General features: G+C 35.9%; 1 protein-coding gene across 3 annotated transcripts in view; it reads right to left on the bottom strand.

Moving 5' to 3' along the window:
- CNTN4 (contactin 4) overlaps window positions 1–24,994 on the bottom strand; it is an 809,034-nt gene that overhangs the window by 666,672 nt on the left and 117,368 nt on the right. For all 3 annotated transcript variants that reach the window (XM_072941737.1, XM_072941736.1, XM_072941738.1), the window contains one exon: window positions 18,433–18,474. The gene's annotated coding sequence lies outside the window, so the exon portion shown is untranslated. The remainder of the gene's footprint in view (window positions 1–18,432; window positions 18,475–24,994) is intronic.

Below are 24,994 nucleotides of genomic sequence, written 5' to 3'. Positions count from 1 at the left end.
CATATGAATACCAGCAGACTTTGTAATGACAGCATGAACAATAACATGTTCATGCCACCTCAGAGGACTTTGAGATTTTTACTCTGAGTAGTTGACAAACTAACATGTAGGCTTTTAAATTTAATTGGCACCTTCAATGATCTTAATTCAACAAAACTAATATAGCATAAAAGCTCTCACTCTGAATAATAATGTTGAGTCACCCCATAGCACCCCGTACCACAAATAAGAATAATATGCAATAAACCATGTGGGAAAAAATTAGAGATTTTTCTGTCTCCACATGTGGTGTGCTCATTTATTTTGACAAGTGCAATTTAGTTTCAATTATTCATCATATGGTAGTGACTGTGCTGTGGAATGTTTCATAAAGTAATAGAAACTTAAATCTGCAATGGGAGGTCCTATTAACAGGCAACAATATATTAAATATTTGCTTAGAATAATGCAAAACCAAGAAATGGACAGCAGGCATTTGGATGAGGGAGCCTTCACAGGGCAGTAACAGAAGGTGGCCAACTCCTGTGTACACACTGTTTTCTCCTGTGCCAGCGGGGCTCATCTCCCTCAGGGAAATTTTATTGTTCTTAAAGCTCATCCTAGTAATACCTCGAATTTAAAGTGTGTTTCAAAATTTACGAAACATTTTCATATTCATGATCTTCACTTAATCCACAGATTCTCAACCAGAGACAACCTGGCTTCCCTTGGGAGGTAAAAAATTTGGCATTGTCTAAAGACATTCTAGGTTGTCACAGCTAGGAAGGTGCTACTGGGTGCAGGCTTCTGCCAAACCTCACGAAACACAGGGCATCTTTCCACAACAAAGAACTGCCTGGCCCCAAACGTCAGTAGATGAGGTTGAGAAACTCAGATTTAATCCTATAGCTGTGCTGTGTGGTAGAGAGTCGAAGAATGGCTACCTCCATCTTGGGGTAAGAAACTGAGACCCACCACTGTTTAAATTGCACAAAAAACTTTAACTATGGCCAAGTATCTTCCTTCAGAGTCTATTTTATAAAACAATACAAAATTCCAATGATCTGTAGAAACTATGGGCAAGCTTAATCACCCAAAAAAAAAAAAAAAAGCTTGAAAATAGTACGGCAAAGTTTCCAAAAACACTAGACAAACAAAACAGTGTGGGAAGAAGAGAACTATCTGCAGGTACCACAGTGCCACAGAGGGGAGAGAAAACAAAGCACCTAGATGTGAGTCCCACGTCTGGCACTCACCCACCAGGGGCACACTTTGCCACAGCGCTTAACATTTTCAGCTCTGAGCCTTGTTCCTTGAACCTGTAATATGATGATTACTAAATGAGAATTCATATGCAAAGCTTTTTATAAAATGTAAGGCACTGTCTAAACGTTATGTATTATCATCAACATTAGAGACTATTTTCACTGACCTCTCCCTTCCTCCTTATCTGGTTAGTGAGGTCCTCAACTGTGTTCACAGACTAGAGAAACTAGGCTTATGTCCAAAAGTATGGTCAGATCCCATTAAGATATGAGGGATAAAGGGAATGTGCACAGAAAAGTAGGTAACAGCAAGGGGTCTTAAGTCAAAAAGTCAGAAATTGAGACAGATTAAACAATCACTAAATAATCAGTTTGCTATTGAAACGTATCTTGGAGTGAATTATTTAACCTAAGTCTCCATTTCCTTGTGATACTATAACCATAAACAGGATACATAGTAATAACAACTATCACGTGATATATCTGCATATGTATGTTTTGTGAATCACTGTTATGCCCAGCAACACCCTCAAGATCTGGGAAATAATCGTGGGTGAAACAGACAAGGTCTCTGCCCTCATAAATCACACATTTCAATGAGCAAAATGAGCAAATCAATAAAAATAAAAAATAAAAGATTTTAAAGGTCAGGAAATCAGGCTAAGACATGAGATGCTAATTCAAAGTATCTGTGAAGCCAAAGATTAGAGTTTCCACAAATGATGTGAGAAACAGACTGTGTGAATAGAATTATTAAATAAAGGATTTGTGATCCAGGAAGTTCAAAGCCAATTATAGAATGGGTGATGGGTTGACAAACATGAGTAAATAAAGTGTATCTAGCAGGAGGAGATGATTTATAAGGTAGAAAAACACTCTCCCACTGTTTTCTTAAGCAGTATTTCACCCAACAACTATCTTGGTCTACTTTTTAATTATTAGGAAGTAAGTTTCTACATGCTTATTGAGACAAGAAAAAAAAGACTATCTTTTTGTAATATTCTATGAAACTTCTTGAATCAGAGTATCAGAAAGTAACAGGATGTCTATCAGCTATGCAGATATAATTGAAAATGTTAAATTAATAAGAAATCTTGGCGCATTATGATCATACTGATTCCTCTGAAGAGATAAATAGTAGGAAGTTGTATTCTGTTTCAAAGAAATAATTCAATTAAATAGAAATTCGTGAGCTGAGCTCTTTAGCAGGGAATTTATCAAAGGATAGATAAAAAAACTCTAGAATTAAGAGTATAAATCATGTGGCAGAAAATTTGTTTTGCTTTGTTTCTAAAACATATCACTTTTGAATTTCTACTCTCATTTCTCATAAATACGATATCATCAACCCCTATCAAAAACAAAAATTTTTACATGAAATAAGCCTATTTGTACCTGAAATAAAGTTACTGCTCATTCTAATGGGCAGAAAACTAAGGCAGCAGGAATGGAAGCAGTTTAAATACTTTTAAAAACACTGACAAAGGAACCAAAGTCTTCAATATGCTTAGAACAATTACAGAGCACACAGGAGATTTAGAATTACCTAGTCACCTCAATCAACTTCCATTAAAAGAAAACCAAACTAGTAATTCCAGACTCAAGGAATGTTCTTTGGATGTTCAATTATTTTTAATAGCCCTTTATATGCTGCAAGCAATCACATAACTACTACATATGTTTTTACTTTGTACTTTGCATATATTATCTGCTCTGCTTTTGTGAATATAATAGTCTCTCAACAAAATAAATAAATAAAATAAACTTAATCAGCGTAAAAGGTTAAAGACTTAAGTCAGAAAACAAAAACAATCCTGGCATGCAAAGAAGCAATAAATAATTTAAGACAATCTTTTTTTTTTTGTAAGTCTTTACACATCAGCAGTATTGATGACTTCACAAAGAACCCAGTATTTTATAATGCTCTGGAAGACCACTGAGTCATCAAGTACAATTATCAAGCCAATACGTACTTAAAGGGACTCAGCATTTTTATCACCTTACTCAAGTGTGTGAGTAAAGTTTCCAGTGGATGGGCTTTTAATCATTAGCCATGTTAAATCTACAGTTTAACAACAACAACAAAAAGAATACATTTTAGAACAGCTAAACAGTAAAATCAAAGGGTGATAGTCTATAATTTGACCATTATTACAAGCAATATTGTTTCACTTCCAATAATGTCTTCCAATTTTTTTTCATTTTTCTTATTCATATGTATGGAATATTATCAATGGAAACTCAAGAGAAGTAAAGGAAAAAGTTTTCATTTTTACTGATATATATATACATATATATATATAAATACAGGGAATATTTGCAAAGATGTTTAGGAAATTGCAAAATGTTATAAATTAAAAAAGCAATAATCCAAAAGAGATACAAAAAAAATGTAATAAAAGTAACTTAAAAGACTTAAATGTTTTGCTGAAGATTCATTTGGAAATAAGTACATTTTATTTCCAACATGACTTAATATATTAATTTATAATCACTCAACTATGTTGGAGGGAAAAACAAATTCAATCATTTCATTAGAGACCACTCGCTTTAATATCTACAATCCCTTCATTCATTATGTATCTAGCACCTACAACATACCAAGCAATTCTCTACACACTATAAATATGAGCGTAGAATACATGTAGAAGTCATCACGGGCTACAGTGCCATACGCACTGAGTTGACCTGAATGAGGTTAGGCCACAATAAAACTAGATCAATGAAACTGAGCTTGATATACTCACCTTCCTAACAGTTGTTTTTTATTATATAAAATTGATTGGATAAAATTGAATACATCAACTAGGCAACTAGCTAAAATGAGCAGATAGCCTTCTCCTTTTAATATCCATGCTCCATGGCACTGCTTTAAAGAAACTACACCAACTTTATTTTTCATTGGAATCCATGATGTATGATATACGAAAAAAAAAAAAAAGGAAACCTATCTCTGTAATATATTAAAAATCAAGAAAAGTAAGTAATGCTAACTCACTTTTAAAAGATACAATAGTATCTTTTTGACAATGTATCACCTTAATAGAAGAGACTGTGTAGTATTTTATAACTAAGGCTAAATGAAATAACACTAATTCATTCCCTGGCTATCCAAAAATCCCCAAATACAGAAACGGCAGTTTCTGTGAGGCAGGGGAAGGAAGGGCAAATTCATTCTTTCCATTCATTTTATAACTAAAGTCCTCAAAATGACTTTGATTATTCAAAGACTTATTTCCTAAGGGACCATTAGGGATATAGCCCTGAGAGCCCTATTTCCAGGCTTGGACATCTAAACATAATTGAGAGTGGTCAGAATGAAATGGGAACAGAAAAATCGGAAGAATTGAGCAAAATAAATATGAACAGATAGTCCTTCATTTATTTGGTACCCCTTAAATTTACTGTTATTGTTTAAAAAATACTTTGAGAATAGAATGTCACTGTATTTTTATTAGCATTTCTGGAGCAAGTATTTAATATCCTACATAGCTATGCTCAACTTCCCATATGTTAACTGATGTCATTTCAAATTGCTTGTGGCATATTCAAGGTATACCAGGAAATTAACAACAGAGCTTATAGGACAGAAAATATATTTTAATAACTGGTCAGGAGGATCTGTTTTTCATTAGCTTTGTTTCTTTGGTAAATAGTAAGACATGCTTATCCGGAATTCTGAAAATATTTAAATAATGACACTGTGTAAATAAGTGACAAGACAAAATTAGTGTTAGAAGCAGAATTTTTCTTCCTCTAATTTATGTGTATGTTTACAAGTGCTTTTACTGATTATTCTTTCAAAATAATCTCTCTTCTTTCTCTTTTAACCAGAACTAGAACAAATCAGTGCACTGATGATTGAATATTATGTTCTGGGTTCCATGATCACCATCTACACCTACTTTGCCTTTATTTGGGACCTGATAAGAATTATACTATAATAGTAATATTCTTTAGGGGATAACATTTAGTACATCTTAAATATGGCTATGCAATCCAAAACCAAATGAATATGAAAATAGAGGGACACAATGTAAATTCTTTCACAAGCAAAGGTTCTGAAATAGTTTTGTTACCTTTATTTTCCACTATTGTCATAGAATCACCTTTAATTACAAAGCTCTCAACCATCGCAAACTCAGAAGTATACAATAATGATAAGAACAACAGTTAATGAAAATGAACAGTAAGAACAGTTCCCTGAGGAAGGCAGAGCTTCGTGGTGGTCCCTATGTTCCTGCCCCTCGGTGGACATGCCCTGTGTAATCCCCTCCCTATTAATGAGGGTGTGAAGATGATGGATTTCAGTCCTGTGACTAGATTGCCTTATAGGACTAAGCTGATTGGATTAAGGCCCCACATCAGTTGGCTCTGAGTTATTCAAAAGTTTTGGGCATTTGAGCTGTCTTGGGTAGTCTTGATCTACTGAGGTAAGAACTTAAAAAGGACAGCCTCCCTTCATGAAGGGAGAGGTTTGAAGTGACAGAGATCATCCTCCTGACTATGTAGATGTAAGCTGTTGTGTTGGACGGAGCTTTTGGAGAGCACCACCTGACAAGGACCAGAGGGCAGCCTCTGGGTGCTGACCACAGTCTTGACAGACAGACAGCTACCAAGGCAAGGGGCCAAGACCTGGGTCCCACAATTTCAACAGAACACATGCTGCCAAAATCTAAGGGAACCTGGAAACAGTTATTTCCCTAATTCAGCCTCCAGATGAGGACTCAGCCAGCTGATACTTCCATCTTAGTCTTACGAAACCCCTAGCAGATAACCCCGCTAAAACATGTCCAACTTTCCAGCCCATGGAACTTATGATACAATAAATATGGGTGATTTAAGCTTTCATATCTGTGGTAATTTTGTTACACAGCAGTAAAAACCTAATATGGATGGGCTGTCACATATTGAATATTTTTGAAGACTTCACAGGCATTGTGCTAAATATTTTATTTATTATCCCATTCAAAGAAAATTCATAAGATAAATGCTATAATTAACCCTAACCTAATTCGTAAGATAAATGCTATTATTAAACCTATGTTATAGATGAAGAAGGAAAAGTTTACAGGACAAATAACTTGATTAAGGTCACACAGATAATACAGATGAGAGCTGAAATTTTAACTTTCAGAGCCTAAGCTCTTCAACGCTCCAATCGGCTCTCCCTGTGACAAAGGGCACTGAGGCCTTGATCCTAAAACCTCAGTTCAAACCCTGTTTCACTATGCATTAGCGATGCGATTTAAAGGAAAACAGTGATTCACCCTCCTCATCCCTGGTCTACTAATTAAAAAGTAGTACATGCTCTGAAGTCCTTTTATATCTTAGATTCTCTCAAGAAATTAAAGGCTTATATTCTTAATTGGTTTCATAGAAATGAATGTAGTTCTATGCAGAAAAGTTAAATTACAAGGGCTAGTTATAAGGTATTTTATTTTGTCAAGTGAGCCACTTTCTCTCTATGAGACTCAAAACCCAGGCTGAAAACATTTTGGGGTGATGTGCAAGTCCCAGGAAAGGGATTAAGTGATATTAAGAGACGGTTTAATTTAAATTCCATTTCTGTCACACATTCCAGCTAAAATAGACATCGAAAATTTTTCAAAATCCCTCTGCAAGACTCTGGAATAAAATAATCGAAAAGTAGGGCCCAATAACAACATTCATTATGTAGGGGATAAGATGTAAGCAGGTTCACAGGTTTTTCCAAAGAAAATGTCCTTGGCAAGGGGCACTAGGGTACTGGGAGTGGAAAGTAAAACCACCCTTTGGTGGGACTCTTTTTCCTATTCTCTGATTTCCCAGGTCTAAGATTTCTGTTTTCTTGATTTCTTTCCAACTCACTGGATCTCACTTTTATGTGTTTCCTTGACCCCCTTTTTGCGCCTCTATTCAACTCCTTGCCCCATCTGTGCTCTTTCAACGGCTCTCCATACTTGTTCTCCTTGTAAACCTCAACAAATGTCTGAACTTGAGTCTATGAGCTAGATCCTTTTGCCTCAGTCCTACTAGTTTTAAACAAAAAATAAATTAGTCTGTGGATAAAGAAGATGTGGTATATTTATACAATGGAATAGTATTCAGCAATAAAAATGACAACATAATGTCATTTGCAGCAACATGGATGTCCCTGGAGAATGTCATTCTAAGTGAAGTAAGCCAGAAAGAGAAAGGAAAATATCATATGATTATCACTCATATGTGGAATCTTAAAAAAAAAAAGAAGACAAATGAACTTACATATAAAACAGAAACAGACTCACAGACATAGAATACAGACTTGTGGTTGCCAAGGGGGGAGAGGGGTGGGAAGGGACAGACTGGGAGTTTGAGATTTATAGATACTGAAAGGTATATACAGAATAGATAAATAAGTTTATGCTATATAGCACAGGGAAATATATTCAAGATCTTGTAGTAGCTAATGGTGAAAAATATAAAAACAAATACATGTATATTCATGTATGACTGAAAACCTGTGCTGTACACCAGAAATTGACACAACATTGTAAACTGACTATATAACCCAATAAAAAATTAATTTAAAAACATAAGTTAAAAATACATAAATAAATTTGTCTGTCTTCTTCATCTATTTATCTGCTCTCTTACTTTAGTACTAACTTATCTGAGAAACAAACAACATTTGTAATCATGAGATGCCATAGAACTAGAATACCATCTCATGTCGAAGGTCTCATTGTGACTTGGATCCTTGTGACTATGCTGGACCCCACAAGTGGAGTGCTCTCTGGATGTGATACCACAAACTTGCTTACAATGACTCAGCTTAACCTTCTTCATAGCACTTCTTTACCTCCTGCACAAAACAGTTCATCAATCCCTTTAAAGACTGCTGGTGACAGCAGCTACCAGTATCTTGGTTACTTAAGGTCCTCTGCAGTTTTTTTTAAGGTAGCTTATTTAAAACAGCAGATGATTCTGTTTTCAGCAGCTAATACTTTTGAGTCCCATTATAAAATTCCCTGTGCGTTAGGAAGGCTCAAGGGAATACTTTCAACATCTGCATCTTCGCTTGTTCCATATACACCCTAATCTCCCCGTTACAACGAACCCTCCTCCTAAAGTTCAGCTGAATTTCACCACATCAAGCCAGCAGAAATATAAACAGGCTACACTATGCTATTTTATGGTGTCAGGAGAATACATGTTGTTCTGCCACTTTAACAAGCTTTTCCCTTTACAAATCCACCAAGTGGCTGTTTTCAGTGTTAACCTGAGAGGGTGCTCAAGCTTATCATCCAAACTTACAGATATGATGAATGACCAAGGCAAAAAAACACATTTGTTAAGGAAGCAGCCCATATAAAGCTTGTAAAGCTTTGATTGATCATGTTTACCCAATGGATACAAATGCTATTGGCCTTTGAAAAATATTTTGGGGGGTTTATGTTTTGTTTTCTTTTCCTTTCTGAAAATGGCTTTTGCAACCCAGCGTCTGCTCAGCCTGACACAATGGAATGGTATGGAGTGGTGCTTACCAGTGATTTCTGTATCAATAAAACTGATAGCTTTTTTCCTACCATGTGATGAGGTTTCCTACAATGGTTGACTTGCAAGTAAGCCCTCACTATTCCATTTCTTTTTCAGGGCTCTTTGTTTCCAGTATTATTTGTGTTAGACAAACTAAAGCCATTTGGGTTAATAAACCAAACTTCTTGGGTTTGGAGTCAAATATTAACTAGCTTTCTAAATTATCTTTAGCACATTATTTGGCCCCTTCTGTGCCTAAGCTAAAAATTCATTTAGCTGATCCTTCAGCAATTACTAATTGTGTGCCTATTATGAGCCAGAAAATTTTCCAGGTGCTCAGTTTATAGCACTGAGCAGCTCAGTCTCTGCTCTGATGTAGCACACATCCTAGGATGCAGAGAGCAAACAGACATACAACACCTCAGTGGGTAAGAAGTGCTATGCAGGAATGAGAAAAAGCAGAGGAGGTACAACACTCTCCCAGACCTCTGTGTTGAGAAAACATCTGAGCAGAAATCCAAACAAGTAAGGGGGCCAGCCTCGCAGCTACCTGGTGAGAACAGCAATCCAAGAAAAGGGACAAGTGTGTAAGTCCTGAGGAACCGCAAGAGAACACTGAATATTAATGTGTGTGAACAGTCTTCGAAGACTTTAGTAAGGCACTATTATTACCATATCTTCAAAGTACCACACTTTCTGCCACTTCTCTGACTGGACATGGGTTGCTATATATTCCCCCAAACATTATTCACCACGGAGGACACCGTAAAGCCCAGGAAAACTGTTGTCACTCAACGAGTACATATAGAACAACTCATAATCATTTGCACCGTGGCTCAGTTTTAGAGCCATTTAATCATACAGAATAGAGTCCTTAGCAATCTTGCTTTTAATCAAGAAGATACCTTATATGAGAAGAAATCCCCAGTCCAGACTATGACATCAGCCAGCGAGAGAAATAGCAATTTCTGCTGCAAAACTGATTTCAAAACTATCACCATCCATCATCGTCGTCATCAATCACATGAGGCAGCTGCTTTGGCAGCATTATTTTAAGTCTGTATTTAACCAGATGACAGCTTAACCTTCTAAGGAAAGCCGAGTAATCTCGCCCTACAACCCCAACCAAGTGCAGTGGAAGTAGATTCGCTCTAATGTAGGAATTGGTTTTCATGTGATTTCCTAAGCAGGCAATGACATTTGACGATTTAATAGGTACTTGGATGTTTCCTTGGAACAGTCAACATTCTATCAGGCCTGGTGAGGACTGTGTAACTCGAGGATTATTAGCGTCTCTGCATCACCAGGAACTTATCAACAGAACTGACCGTGTGACGGCCAGGTGGCGAGCCATCCACGCAAACGCACATTCCAAGAAAGAAGAGACACTTGCCTAGATACATACAGAAAAATATCCACGTGCCTCACACACAATGGGCACATTTCTTCCCTCATTCTATGCTTGTATGTCACTGGCTTTCTCCACTCACTGTTCACATCCATGGCCCGAAGTTTTTCCTAGCTCCATGTTTCTATTTTCACTACCTATTCATCCTACAGGGACCATCACCAACATCTCTATATGTTCCTATTCCAACCATAGTCGGCAGATTTCAACACCAACCCCTTCCGTAACACTTTTACTGGAACCCCAGAGAGAAGTAATTTTTGCCTTCTCTGAATTCCCCATCAGACTTCATCTATATTTCTTTCAGCAACTCATCTTCTATTCTACCTGGCAGTAGAGTCATTTGTTTGCAAGTATTATCCTGTTTCTCCTATAGATGAAAAAAAATTATTTGCGAGCAATTATAATAGCAGTTTACTTCTTACTAAAATAGTTCTCCCTACTACACTGTTACAAAGACACGTGATAAGTTAACAAATCCTATGTATCCCAGTTATGCTGCACCTTCAAACCACTATCTTCGGTTAAAAAATGTGTCTTCCATCATTTCCATCATAGCTAAGGACCAGAATCAATTAAACTGTCTATGAAAGCGACTTAAAGCATGTGTCAAAAATAGCAGTTGTATTATGCAGAAGAAAAAATTTAAATATAATGGTAAAATATCTCCCCATTAAAAGTTTCCTTTCAGAATAAGAAGCATTATACATTTTTTATTATGATTCCCCCAACAGGCAGCACACTGCCTTGATGACAATTTGTAAAATGAGTAAGTAAATGATTGCGTGGTTATGTGCACATTAGTGTATCTCAGCCACAGAATGTCAAAAATTTGGAGAGGGAAAAGGGTTGCAGGAGAAGTAAGTCCACGATGTGCAGGGAGTACAGGTTGAATTATAGGGAAAATTGAAAGCAAATTTATTAATACTGGTGTTAAACAGCATCTTAGAGAGTAAGTGGTTTAAGAATTGTATCTGTACTTGAGGAAAACAATTAGGATCAATGACATTCTGAAAAATTAGCATCCAGAAGGGTGTTCATCTAGAGCATATGAGACTGTGAGAGACAGAGAGCAGGGCACACACACACACGTGTACCTATCTGTCTGCATGTTGCTGGGGAAGGTGGGGGACGGCTGGGAGGAAAAGGATAATTCTCAAAAAGCAACTCGATTTACTACTGAGACATATGTATTGATTAATTTAAAAAATGAAAACTTCAGCATAGCTAGACAGTTTGAGATTAATGAAAGGAAACCTAGTTAAAGGTAGCTGAAAAGTCTGTCATTTTTCATGACATAAGACCCATGAGACTCAATTAATAAAAGGAAATTTTTAGCTAAATTTAAAATTTTTCACCAGTCATTTCTCTGAAGGAAAAAAAGAAGTATGTGCACTCATGTTTATTGTTTCAAATCAAAATGGTAAGAGTTTTAAAAACATGTACATGGTTAATTACTCAGTGTTCACAGCGATTTTTTTTTTTTTTTGGTTTTGCGTGCTTCAAAGTCTGTACTTCTGAAGAACAGTCACAAGAGTGTCAATGCAATATGAGTTTTTGGGTAATTAATCATAGCAGGAGAATCACGTTCAGAGTCAGTGTACACACTGTCATTGCCTTTTTCTGAAAATATGAGAACCATCACCTGGGAACCTGTCAGTTGTGAGATTCCCCAACCTGTGTAATTCATCTTCACACTGCCAGCCAGTACCTGGCACAAAGTAGCTACTAAGAAAGTGTTTGTTAAGCTGCGTTGAAAACTGCACCTGTCCATCCATTTTTCCTTAACAATCAGATTCTCAAAATGGCACCTTAAGATCACAAATAAATTAGGGATTCCCCCAGCCTTGGATCCTCCCTATTATGGGTTTATCTTCAGTTAAATCAGCAACTCCCCAGATATGTTCTATGCAATATTGGTTATCAAAGGAGCAGAGGGAATGGGTTCTATCCTGACAATACGTGAACACCTGTCTTCGAAATGGTAATAGATTTTCACCTTTACAACTTTTAGTTTACTTAATATGGATACATATTATGTGTATTATGGAAGACAGATAAAAGTGTATTTATCTTTATTTATTTGACTTCAGAACGTTTTTAAATTAAAATATTCAGTGGGTTGACCAAACCTTTTCATGCACTGAACATGAAGTATTACGAATTAAAATGCTTTCAGCTTTGCTCCAAATATGTTCCTGTGGGCAACCAGCATGTATTAGTCTTTTTGATTGCACAGTCTTTTTGAATGGAGATCATAAAGAATGTCTGTAATGTGGTTACTTTATCAATTGAGAATTTGAACAATGTACTTTCTCCACATAAATTCCGAAAGTTGTAAGATTAATGCATGTACAAATCTTGGCATCTTCATTTTGACCTTGTTTTGGGGAAAGGCATTATCTTTTACTTCTCCAAACTGAATTACACTGTGTCTCATCCAACCCATAGTGTTCATTCATTCATTCAGTTAATAAGCATTAAACCCTCAATATACCTCATACGTGGGCCTGGAAGTTGGTCATATAAAGATGAATATAAAAGTTCCTGCTCTAACAGAGCCGTTGTCTCATTTTAGAGAGAAAAATGTAGTAACAATAATAACCCCAAAAAAGTGCTTGCTGACATAAGAAAGAGATGTACACACTTACAAAGTAAGACCAACTCTGCCTTGGATAGTCAGAGAAAGCCTCAAAGATATAGGTCTTCAATCAGGTGGCCTCCCTGGAGGTAGGTCTTAGAAGTTCACCAAGCTTAAGAGGACAAGGAATTGAGGAGTATGACACACCCAAAGAGAGAGCATCGCATCTGCTGAGGCGTGGAAGTAAAGAAATACAGACGCTTAGAAGACTGAAGTGATGAGGCAGACATATACCATGACCAGCTTGCACAGGTTTAACTTGCCAAAGTAAGTAATTTAGCTGAAAAAAATTTTAAGACGAAATGGTACAGATCAGAGGGTTCACATTTCCAATTTTTTGTCTCTAAATTACTACTATATTTGGGAATGTCCATGTGCATACACTTGGACCGAACTGCTGGGTGTAATTAGTATTTACAGGAAAAATTCATCAACTCCTCTGCTACTGGCCCCCCATGAGATTATGATGATCTCAACAGAGCAGCAAGTGATGGTGTGATGCTCTGTATAATGAGTTTCTCACAATGCTGACTACACAAGAAAGAGTAACACGTCCAGATCCCTCTTCACTGATACCTAGTATCCAAGTATCCATAGTGGAGGACAAGAACATTCAATCTACTATTTCAAGTAAAATTGTCTTACCTCTGCAAATTTAAATAATGCATAGTTATATATTTTGAATTTGTAATCTGCCTGTAACTTGCTGACGAATTGTGATCAGTAAGAATCACACCTCTAAGCTCATCTTTTCCATGACCCCTTCCCAATTAACCCTTCATATCTTGACTCCTTCTACCAATCTATGATATAAAGTATTTGCTTTAAAGATTTCGTATTTATAATTTCCCCCATTTTTAGCCTGAGTTCTGCTTCCCTGTTCAGAACACCAATGTTTTAAAAGCAAAAAGAGGAGATTTAAATCTAAAGAGAACAATGACTATATGTCGCTTATCTTTTTGACCTCAGGACCTAGCATAATGCTTAATACACACTCAGCAATTGATGACTATCAGATGGATGTACACAAGAATGAATAGTGGATGAGAGGAAGGAAAACAGGAGAAGAGATAAAAGGAAAAGTAAAAAGAAAGAAAAGAGGAACTGAAAGTGGAGTAGAAAGAAGTGTTCAGTTCTATCAATAATTTTATCTGTAATAATCATGACTCTGAGTTGAATAACAAAGACCCAATTCAAACTAGCTCAAATAAAAGGTTAATTTACTGTTTTCTGTAACTCTCAAACAGCCAAAGATATAGTTCAGGGGACTGGAGAAAGAGCTGTAGCCAACAGGATCTGAGAAGAGAAAAGTAGGGATTCAACTCTTTCTGCACTCTTTCTCAGCCTCCTATTCACCCTCTTGTTGGGGTGCCTTGGCTGAATTTAATCAGGTAGACATTAGCCATCTTCCTATTGAGAGAGTGCCTCATCCCCAATGTCCATACTTTGATGGTCCTTTTTAGGGTATAAGCCTACTCCTATTCTAATCCCTGTCCAAAGGAAGAGGGAACTGTGAGACTGTGAGACTTGGGACACCAGCCCATGAATTTTGATCAGAATAGCTACATTATTTGTTGTAAAAGATACAGCTGTAAGCATACAGCTGTAAATGATGACACTGCATTTTGCATTACAGCTGCTACTTTATTTTTGAATTATGCAAAGAGATCATAGACATTAAATATGAGACAAACATTTAATAAAAGAATAGTAAGATTTTTGGAATCAGCTTTGACAAAAACATTGCTTGTTTCCTAACAACCTTGGCCATGCCTGAATGACACATAATTTCCGTCCCACCCATCTCATGGTATGACATGAGGATCAAATAAGATGAAGTAATGAATGCATACCATAAACTCTATGAAACTACAGTGTCCATGATGATATTTTTGCTGGTTTTAATATTAAATAAATATTAAGAAGCAGAACAAGAATGGTCAAAGAAAGCATCTATTGCCTTGTGATTTCTATCAGACTTCCTTCTGATCTTTGATAAAATTATTACTCATTTAATTTTTTAAATAACCATGGTTTCCCCTGTGTCAATATACATTTTTCACAGTCTCTTGCCCAATACTTAAGATCATGCATGCAGATGCAGTCATTCTTTTTCTCCCAGCGTTTTTCAACACTTTGAAACTGTGTCTGAAGTTAAATAATTGATGCTGTGAAATGATTTATCTAATAAGGCAGGAAACAAGAAGATAAGTGAGATTCTTCTAAAAGGAAGAAACAAAATAACTGGCCCACCCACTCCAAATGCAGCACAAGGGTAAAAATCAAGCCTGAACCCCTACTACCTTGTCTGGTATACAGTTTTACTTTCAGAAAACAATTCACTCAAATATTCATAGGTTGCTTAGAAAAGCATGATTTGTGCCAAAGCAGGAAACACAGGAATAGAGGTACACAATGAAATCTGGGGATGGATACAGAAAGGAATGGACACAGAGAGGACATGTCGGTCACAGTTTTAGATGAGCTGCAGTGGAAGGACAAGATGACAGCAATGACCTTGAGCAGGGAGTTCTGACTAGGGGGCATCTAGATGGACTTGAGGAAGAGGCAAAAGTTAAACTAGACGTTGAAAGATAAGGAGAACTTTGACAAGTAAGGAATGGAAGAAAGGCGTATGCCTGACAAATGAAACTGAATAAAAGAAGGCAGGGAGGTAGGATCAAGTACCAGGTGCAACGGCAAAGCGACAAGTAGCTAGAGTATCAGGAACAGCAAATGATGGTTAGAAAAACTGAAAAGGAATCAAAGGAAGATTATCAGTGTCAGCATTATAGCCATCTACCCAATAGTCAGTATACTTAGCAATAAGAGGTAAGTAATAAAAGTGGAATTAATTCACTTGAATACTTACAATTTTTACAACTTTTCTAATTAGTATTATATGGGCCTCTGAAAATAAGGATGTCTAGATGCTCCATTCACGTGTTCATATAATTTCAATAAGTAACACAAAGCATATCCATTATTTTAATTGTGTATTTTTAAATATTTCCCTTAAAATTTGCTTATACTGATTTGCATTCTTTAAAAGGGAAATAGCACATTTATACATTGCCTTTGTCAAGGCCATGCTGAAAACCACCCCTTGCCATAAAAAGATATTTCTACTAATGGCATATAATCAAGTATGCACTTCATTAGTCATTAAAACTTACTGCAAATATTCAACAGCTATGTGGCAATTGCAAAGAAAACAATGAAACTGATTTCAAAATGTAATGCCTGTGATTTGTCTCATAAAACACAGAAAAAAAATCCCTGCAAAAAAGATGTGCAATGAATATTTTATTCCCATTTGATTCCCAAATGCTTAAAATATAGTTTTTAATATCTGGCACTCATAATAATAGCTAAGTTTTAAATGAAGTTACTATCTTAATAATCTGATGAGTTATATTTTTTCCAAACAATAAATAGCTAATATGTAGGTTGATTCAAATAAAATGGATACCATCTTATCATTTTTCACCTACAAAACTGGTATTTTTAAAAATTTAATCTAAAAGGTTAAAATCATAGAATCTTAAGAGTTTAAAAAATGGTCTGAGAAATCTAGTGGATTCTTTGGCTTGGTTCATAAAAATCCCCTCTGATATAAAACAGCGATCATTTGACCGCTGCTATTGGAATGTTTGAAATAATAAACATAAAACAATACAGGGATGATAGCAAGAAGAGACACTCCATGCGGAATAAGCCCAATACTCAAATGGATCTTTCTCCTCCTTCACTCATCTTAGAATTTTTTTAAAATGAAAAGAAAAAAGAAAAACAAATCTGAAGCAAAACCTCACAATAGAAAAGGTGCCTGAACAATAGAGTATTTTAAATAACCACATAAAGGCTATGAGGGCTTACTCTCTAGACTAAAAATATAATGCATTTATTTCTCTAATTTACAACGAAAGAAACTAAAATTAGCATTTCTAGATAACAGTCTCATCTAAGTAGCTTGTGAGAATCAAGTGAATTATTCAAATCGAGAAAAGGAAACCACTAAGAAAATAGATATTTTAGTGCTTTTCAGCTTTCAACCTAACTAGGAAAACAGAAACCAGATAAAAGATAACCTTGAACTAATAAGGTTATAAGGGATTCTTTCAAAATGAGAGATTTTTCCGAATGCGACAATCCTTAATCTTCTTTTCAGGTAGGAAGAAAGGGCACAGAGGGAAGCCTGCCTTCCTAGAGATTCACCCAAACTCCAGAATTCGGTACATAAACAAGAATACTGCTGACTATATCAGAATCAATCGAAATTTTCTACTGTCTTATCCCACTGAATGAACTTACCTTATCCTGTCACCTCTTTAATTCATAGCAGTTTTACCAATATGGCACTATTCACCTCTAAAATTTAGTTTTTGAAGAAATCAAAGTATTTTAGGAAAGAAGGAACCTAAAAAATCATGTGATTTGGTCCACTAACCATATGAAGGAGGAAAGTGAATCTTAGGGTAACTGAATTGCTCAAGATCCCATAGCTTGTGAGAGCAAGAAAGGTCTCAAAACACTTGACACTGAAACCCCTGGCTCACTGCTTTCTGTGATGGCCCGATGTCATGAGGCACCTTCCCCTTTGCTGTAATTTGGTCATTTTTGCCATGAGATTGAGTGCTATGTGTGTCTGTGCATGTATCTGTGTGTAGCTTAGGCAGGCATTAATACAGTTAAGACTCAATTTTAAGACTGATTAATTAATCATTCCTAAATGGTCAGTAATCCTTAAGTCTAAAGATCTTCCCCATAAATTAAACTCTGTAATGCCACATGATTACTTGCAATTGGGTAACCAAATCCAAATCACATTATTATTACAGAATTACCAAAGTACAAATTGCTACCACAAGCAAACTGATAATTCTCCAGTATATGAGGCATGCACTAAACCAGAAGGAATAAAGACAGAGAACTTTGTACCAAATAGAGAGGTACTGGGTTAAATAAGCAAGATGATTATTGAGTATTTTTCTATTACATTCAGAGCCAACTGATCACTAAACAGGACAACATATAAAATAACGTTTACAGAGTTCTGTTCAAAAATGCAGATCTTGGTAATATTAGAATTTAATACAGCAAAAATATAAATTTTATAAAAAACGAAGATTTACAGCTGAATAAACACCTGCAGGAAAATTTATAAATCCATTGCATATTATATTTAGCTATTCAGATAATAAATTTCAGATAGTTAACTTTCCTCCTTTGAAAAGTGTACAGTTTTAAAATGCATTTGTAAATGAGATTTAACAATAAAATATTATTTGCAAATGAACTTTGAGGACTGCAGATTACATTGAAAATCACCTACTATCTTATGGTTTAATATAAAATCCATTGTTACTGTTTCCTGTATATTTTATTTACATAAGACAGTTATTAACTTAATCTATAATTAAAAATTAATCTATTAACTTATAAGGAAAAGCAGTCCCAGTTAATATCAAGATCAAAACTTTTGCACAATTCTTCAAAGATAAAATATACTATGTATATTACATATATACATGTTTATTTTGTTTTATTTTTTCACTTTTTTTATTGAAGTATAGTCAATTTATAATGTGCCAATTTCTGGTGCACAGCTATATTTTTTATAATAAAATGGTACATACCTTAAAATAGGTTATTCATCCCAAGTTTCAACTGCACATCACCTGCAAATTAAAAAATGGATTTTAGAATAAAGCATAAACCTAGACTTTCTTAAGTCTGTGGTATCACTGGTTTTAGAAAAATCTCAATAGTATGTCATGTTAAAAGAAGTCTTCCTCAGTGAATTACAGAGAATTTGATTTTATCAAGATATTCCTTAAGCTGTGTAAGAAGTTACCCTGATGAGCAAGAAGACTGTTGCAGTGAATCCATAAAAAGGCCAATGGGCTGATGTATATCTAAATATCTGAAATGAGAAAGGGATATCAATACTGAAGTGTGTTCAAAAAAGCAAAACTAAGTATTTGATTTTCATATGCAAGTCAAAACTCTATCTCATTTGAAATTAAGCAATACATTCGTAAGATTATCAAGAATAATTAATATTCATTCCTTATAAACCACATGAACACAATTCCCTTCTCATTTCTTTAAAATCACTGCCAAAATTTTAGATCAGAACACACTTTTTAAAACTTGAAATCTAACGCACAAAATTAAGACAAACTGTGCAACAATTATAAAAATTTTAAATAGTTGCAGGGCTACACAAGTTTTACAAATACTTTCTTTTCTTACCCTCCAAAAATATACACAACATCTTCCTAAATTTAAACCCCAGGTGATGCTGATGATAGTTTGGACTTGACACACATATTTATTTACATTTCTGTGAGTTCTATATTTTGTCTTCGTTCTTTCTTTTTTGAGCTCCAGATCCATGCAGCCAGCTGGTTACCCAACATCTCTATCTGGCTACTCGAAAGGGATGTCAAACTCAATGTATCTGAATACAAACACATGACTCCTTATACAAATTCTCTCTCGCCACTGAATGGTCCACTTCCAGGGTTCACAGTGAAGGGCACCACCACAATTTGTAGTTTCACAAGCCAAAGAAACTCTTTCTCATCTCTCATAAGTAGACAATCCACCAGTAATCTAGACCATTTACCTCACGCACATCTTTCCACTTCTGTCACCAGCTCCCCCGACTTACCCTGATCTCTCACCTGCAATAGCAGTAAGCACACTCTCCCTGCATTCACTCTGGACTTCACCTGTGCCTTCCCTATCTATTGCTGATACAATCACTCCTACCGCTCAAACCCTCTTCAGATACTTCAGTGTCTTCCCACTTGTCATGAAAATAAAACCAAATGCTTTAACTGGTCTAAAGACCCTTTGTCATCTAGTCTTTGCCAAATCTTCCCAGTAACTCACTTCCCACCATCCTCCACTCTGCTCTCTGCACTCCAGATATATTCAAGTGCTTTCAGTTCTGGAAATATGCCACGTTCTTTCCCCCTGCAGGGCGTTTATACATAGTATGTTCTCGTATGTTCTTTCCTTTAACCCATTTCCACTTATTCATTCTGTGGATTCCCATTCAAACTTCATTTCCTAAAAGAAAACTCCTGTCACACCCTAAGTCAGGTCCTCATAATACACTATTCACAGGACAACATTTGCTTCTTTAAAACAAGTATCACAGACCGTCTGTGATTATGTGATTTATGACCACAGCCCTCACTTACTCTCAACTAAATGTGGGTGGCATCTATGTTGCATATTCTTGGTGCCCAGCATAGAGCCTGACACCCAGTGTAGTAGTCAAGGAGATTAAAATGAATAAATGAATGAAAATGATGGCTTGGGGGTCTATCTTTTGTAAATTCCATTCAGACCAAGACATGTTGGTACAAATGGAACTTGAGCATGTTGTACTGCTGAGGAGAGTATTTAAAATTATTAGATTATTCCGAAGCGCCAAAACAAAAGGTATGGGCTACAGTAATGACCTTTATAAAATGGTAATTGCTTTTTAAGACTAAACAATACCAAGTTAATTACTCCTCACCATAATTTAGTGAATGGACTATAACAGGTGTGGAATAAATACGTATAGAACAAAAGAAGTTACATTTTATAAACCTTTCCCATTTGCCACATGCTTCCAGATTTATAATCTCCTTTGAACATGAAGTCAAACATTTATTGAGTACCTACTGGTATCATCTACAGTTGAGGGATAAGAAAGTAGGTAAGCAAGGTTCAGTATGTGGCATGTGGTTGTACTGCTAATAAGCAGCAAAGTGAGACATCCTATCTCCAACTCCTGCGTACTTCCTGCTAAATGACAAACCCTTGGCAAGGATCCAGATGATGTAAACCTTACAACTTCTGCCACTGAGACCATCTTGTAACTTCATGCCGATGATGGTGATTCCGCACAGCATTCTCACAATACTTTGGGCAATTCACACTACCACTTACCTACAAGAGCACTCACTTAATATCCCTCAAACTCAACTCCACGAACCTCAACTTTGGAGCCTCTCCCCACTGAACTCAGACGGCTCTTCTCTGCATCTCCTGACACAACATTTTTCTGCACTAAATTTTAGACCTGCTCACTGACACACCTGCTTTAACTAAACCACATGTGCCTTGAAACAGGATGGTGCTCAGTGTTTGTATTCCAGCACTTGGAACAACACCTCTGCCACGGGGGTCACTGAAAACCTGGATGTTGAGTGGTTGTATGCAACAGTTAAAAAAAAAAATGAACTGGTCCAAGAAGATGCACCGTCATACTAGATGCTCCTGGGACTTCTCAAATATCAAAATTTAAAGTCTAGGGAAAGCATTTTATTTAAATCTAGTTCTCCAGCCAGTGTAGCAACATTAATACATCATGCACTTACTTATCATATAGGATAACAACACTCCCCACAATGTTACGTTAAAGGACTACAAAATTTGTATTGGGAAAATCTGTTATTTTAAGCATGTATAGAAAGGCTCAAAAACTCATAAAAACAATGACAAGAATTAATTTTTTAAAGTTAGAAAAATAAAACAATACAGAATAGATTTAATTTCTTCAAATCTGGACAGATATCTTTTAAATATTTACTGTAGCATGCTGAAACACAGGCTGAGACATTTCCTTCCTATATGTTTATTTGGGGTTCTGTGTTTGTGACTGCACTAAAGTTAGCTTTTACATTAATAAACTGCTTTACCTAAATAGCTTTCATGTTATCCTGTTACACACATCTCTTCACACCTGGATAAACGTAGAAATTGATAATGTTAGCATCATTAAATTTCATGCAGTTCTCAATAATCATCCGTTCCAACTCTATTCAAAAGGCATGTAGAAGAGGGAAAAATAGATCATGTTTGTTTCAGAAATGTACAGACTTATGGACCTTCTTGGCCACTGTGTTTTTTGTTAGTTCTGAGCGAGCTCTAAGATAGAAGATCTTACCAATGTCATAGATAAGCCTAGATAAATAAGAACTCAATTTTTCCAAATATCCATGGCCTTTGCCCAAGCAAAAATAAAATCAGAGCAATACTGTTCAAAGCAAGTGAACAGATTTTGTCAAGGCTTCAAGCAACAAGAAAGACAAGTAACTGGTCTCCAAATTAGCATAAACTTGAATCTTCGGACTGAAGTAATACTGAAAATGCAATCACATGCTTCTCTGGGAGAGAGACAGGTGCCACTCAGTGACCAAGAGAAAAGAAGAGAAAAAAAGACAAGAGCAGTATGCTTTTTGTGAAGGTCACCTGATAAAATGGTAACACTTCTTCTGGAGTAACTGATGAGGACTGGAATACATTCACGACAAAGGCAATGAACACAGCTGCCTCACACTAAAGGAAATAGTTTTCTTTCTTTCTAACTCTAGGTGTTATACCCAACCTTGTCAGCTACATAAAAGGGCATTTAATGAATTTTCCTATCAGGTATGTTAACATAAACCCCTGTCAAAGATTTCTTGGTCCAGTGTCTGGAACAGAGGCACATGTGTAAGTGGTTTTGTATACAACTGTGGTAAGGAAAGAGAGTCCATAGGCTGATCAAGTTTGTAACTCTTAGCCTGATGCAATGAAGACCTCTTAATATTTATCCGTTACTGGTTTTCTTGCCCAAAAGTAGGCTGTCATTTCAGAATCCAAAAGCTACCTGGCAAATTATCATTTGAAAACAAGGAAGGCCCTATATGATACTTAATAGAGCAATAAATCATATGAATGGTTAAGTGAGGAAATACTGCCAACACTAATTATACAAGGTAGATGTTTCAGGTAACTGTCTTTTCTTTTATCTTTTGCTGTGTATTCATCTTCTTGTTCGAACAGGGCGTGGATCATTTTGAGAAAGGAGAACTCACTGGGCTCAAACCAAGGTTCTGACTGACTTTTTCATTAAATTTCTTAGCAAAATCATTTCTCTAATGAGCTTCTTCAGCTGCAAAATTAGAGGGGTGAGCTAGACGACAGTCAAGTCTCTGTAAGAGATAATCACTGTGATGGCTAGGAGGACTCCATCATACTGCTGCTTTGTTAAATGGTGTATCACAGAGAACAATGAAATAAGCTCCCAGAAAACAGTCTGAAGATGCTCAATGGATTTCACTTCCCATACTGTCCATTCCTGTCCTCAATCACTGCAGACAATCTTTAAGCAATATTATTCAAAGTCAAGCACTACACATTGAATTGCATAGGCCCCGTTCAGAAAAGCTGTCTACATGATACTACCTATAGCCATGAGGGAGAATGCAGAATATATCAGAAGATTGAAAAAAAAAAAAAAAAAAGAGGCAAAAGCTTTTTAATCGACCACTTAAAATGTTACGTGGAGGCCACAAGGTGAAGGTATAAAGTATGTTTCTGCTAGAGAATGCCATCTACTGACAATGAAATACTCAATATTCTTATGATTTTATTGAGTGAAGTGTCTACAGTGGATTTCAGTCCTGGATCAGTTTAAGAATCTGGTATGTAAAAATAAAAGCACATCGATTGTTAGCCTCCCTTTGGGGTGTCTGTGGGCATATGTTTAATAACTGTCATATCTCAAAACAGTTCAGTCTGACCCCCATTTAGTTTAAAAATATGATAGTGACCAGAGTTATCAGCCATTCTTCGATGGTTTGAATGCTCCTAACTACATTAACCATTCCTTAGCGTGCAAACAGATTTATAGCTAAAGGGCTCAAACCACCTCAGAAAGGCGAATGGGATATTGCATAAAAGTAGAGTCTATCTGGCAAGGTCAAAAAGCCCCTGCATCTCTCCCTCAATTCAATTTCTCTTATGACTTTCCACCCACAAAGTTGTTTCATTCAAAACTTGTTAATCCCCTGGCAGGGTGTTTTCAGACATGGAGGGTGATGGCAGCTATGGAAATGGCTTGATCTCAGTTACAAGAGAATACACAAACGAAAACAAAAGTATTTCATGGTTCTTGTTTTCCACCTACCAAATCGTAAAGATCAAAAGTTCTACCCTGTGTTGACAGAACATGGTGTAACAGAGATTTACATACATTTTTAGTGGGTGGATCCATCGGTACAAATTCTGCGAAGGGTTATTTACCAGTATCTATAAAAAGTAAAAAGGCTTTTTAAAAAACATCAGAAATGCCTCCTCTAGAAACATGAAGTCTAGGAATACAGTCATCAGAGCAACTGTTACTGGTTGTAGTATCTACCTCATAGGGTCGTGGTGGAGATTAAATGAAATGATGCGTGTGTGCAGAACAGAACTCACAGTTTACTAGTACGAGTGGTAATCTCTGATCAAACTGAGTAGTTGCTCATGTAATGATTATTAGATGATGATCATGATATCATGTAGTCATTTTTTTTTGAAATTCAATTTCAAACAAATTTTCAAACAAAATTTCAAACAAATTTTTTTTGAAATTCAATTTCAAGCAAAACAAAATTTCAGACAAGCAGAGGAAAGTCTCATATTCATTAATGTAAAAAAGCACAAGTGTATACAATACTTACCTGTATATAGAACAGGCTATTTAAATGCTCTCTGGTAAGCCTTGCCAATTGGGGAAATGACAGAAAACAGCAACATATGTGTACAAATATATGTGAATTTCATAGCAATGTTTTATATTGGATTAATAAAGGTCTAAAAGACTAGGGAAAAACACAAAAAAAAACTTGTCATCTGGATCAAAATTACCATAATTTTATTAGGACATAATTGCTTGAATGAGTTAAAGAGTAGGTAAAATATTTTCTGGATTTTTCATTTCTTTCTGTAGTTAAATTACATTCTCACCATTATCAACCATTCATTTTAGCTGAATGACAGAGAAAAATGCGAAGTAAAAGCATATTCATTTGACATTAACCCAAAATAACTAATTTGCTTCTCACAGGCCTTGGTTATTACTGAGGTGCATTTGTTAAATTATAGCAGCAATTTTTCCTCAGGAATCTTCTAATTTTGTTCCAATCACTGGAGTCATGTTTATGTATTTCCTTGCATAGATATGCGGCTTCCTCAGAGAACTCTTGAGAATAGACTCTTTAGCAGATGATTGAATATCAAACAGTGAGATGACTAGCCAGTTAGGTTAAAAATATGAAAAGACATTTACATTTTAACATAAAGGAGATCATGTGAATGACAAAATATGGGGATGTAGGAAGACTGAATTAGGAAAACTTCTTCCCTTTTCTCCCAGTTTTTCCA

Source organism: Vicugna pacos, chromosome 17 (genome assembly GCF_048564905.1).
Source record: "Vicugna pacos chromosome 17, VicPac4, whole genome shotgun sequence".
In the NCBI taxonomy this organism is placed as follows: domain Eukaryota; kingdom Metazoa; phylum Chordata; class Mammalia; order Artiodactyla; family Camelidae; genus Vicugna; species Vicugna pacos.
Note: the sequence above shows the minus strand (reverse complement) of the source record. Positions and strands in the feature narration are given on the sequence as shown.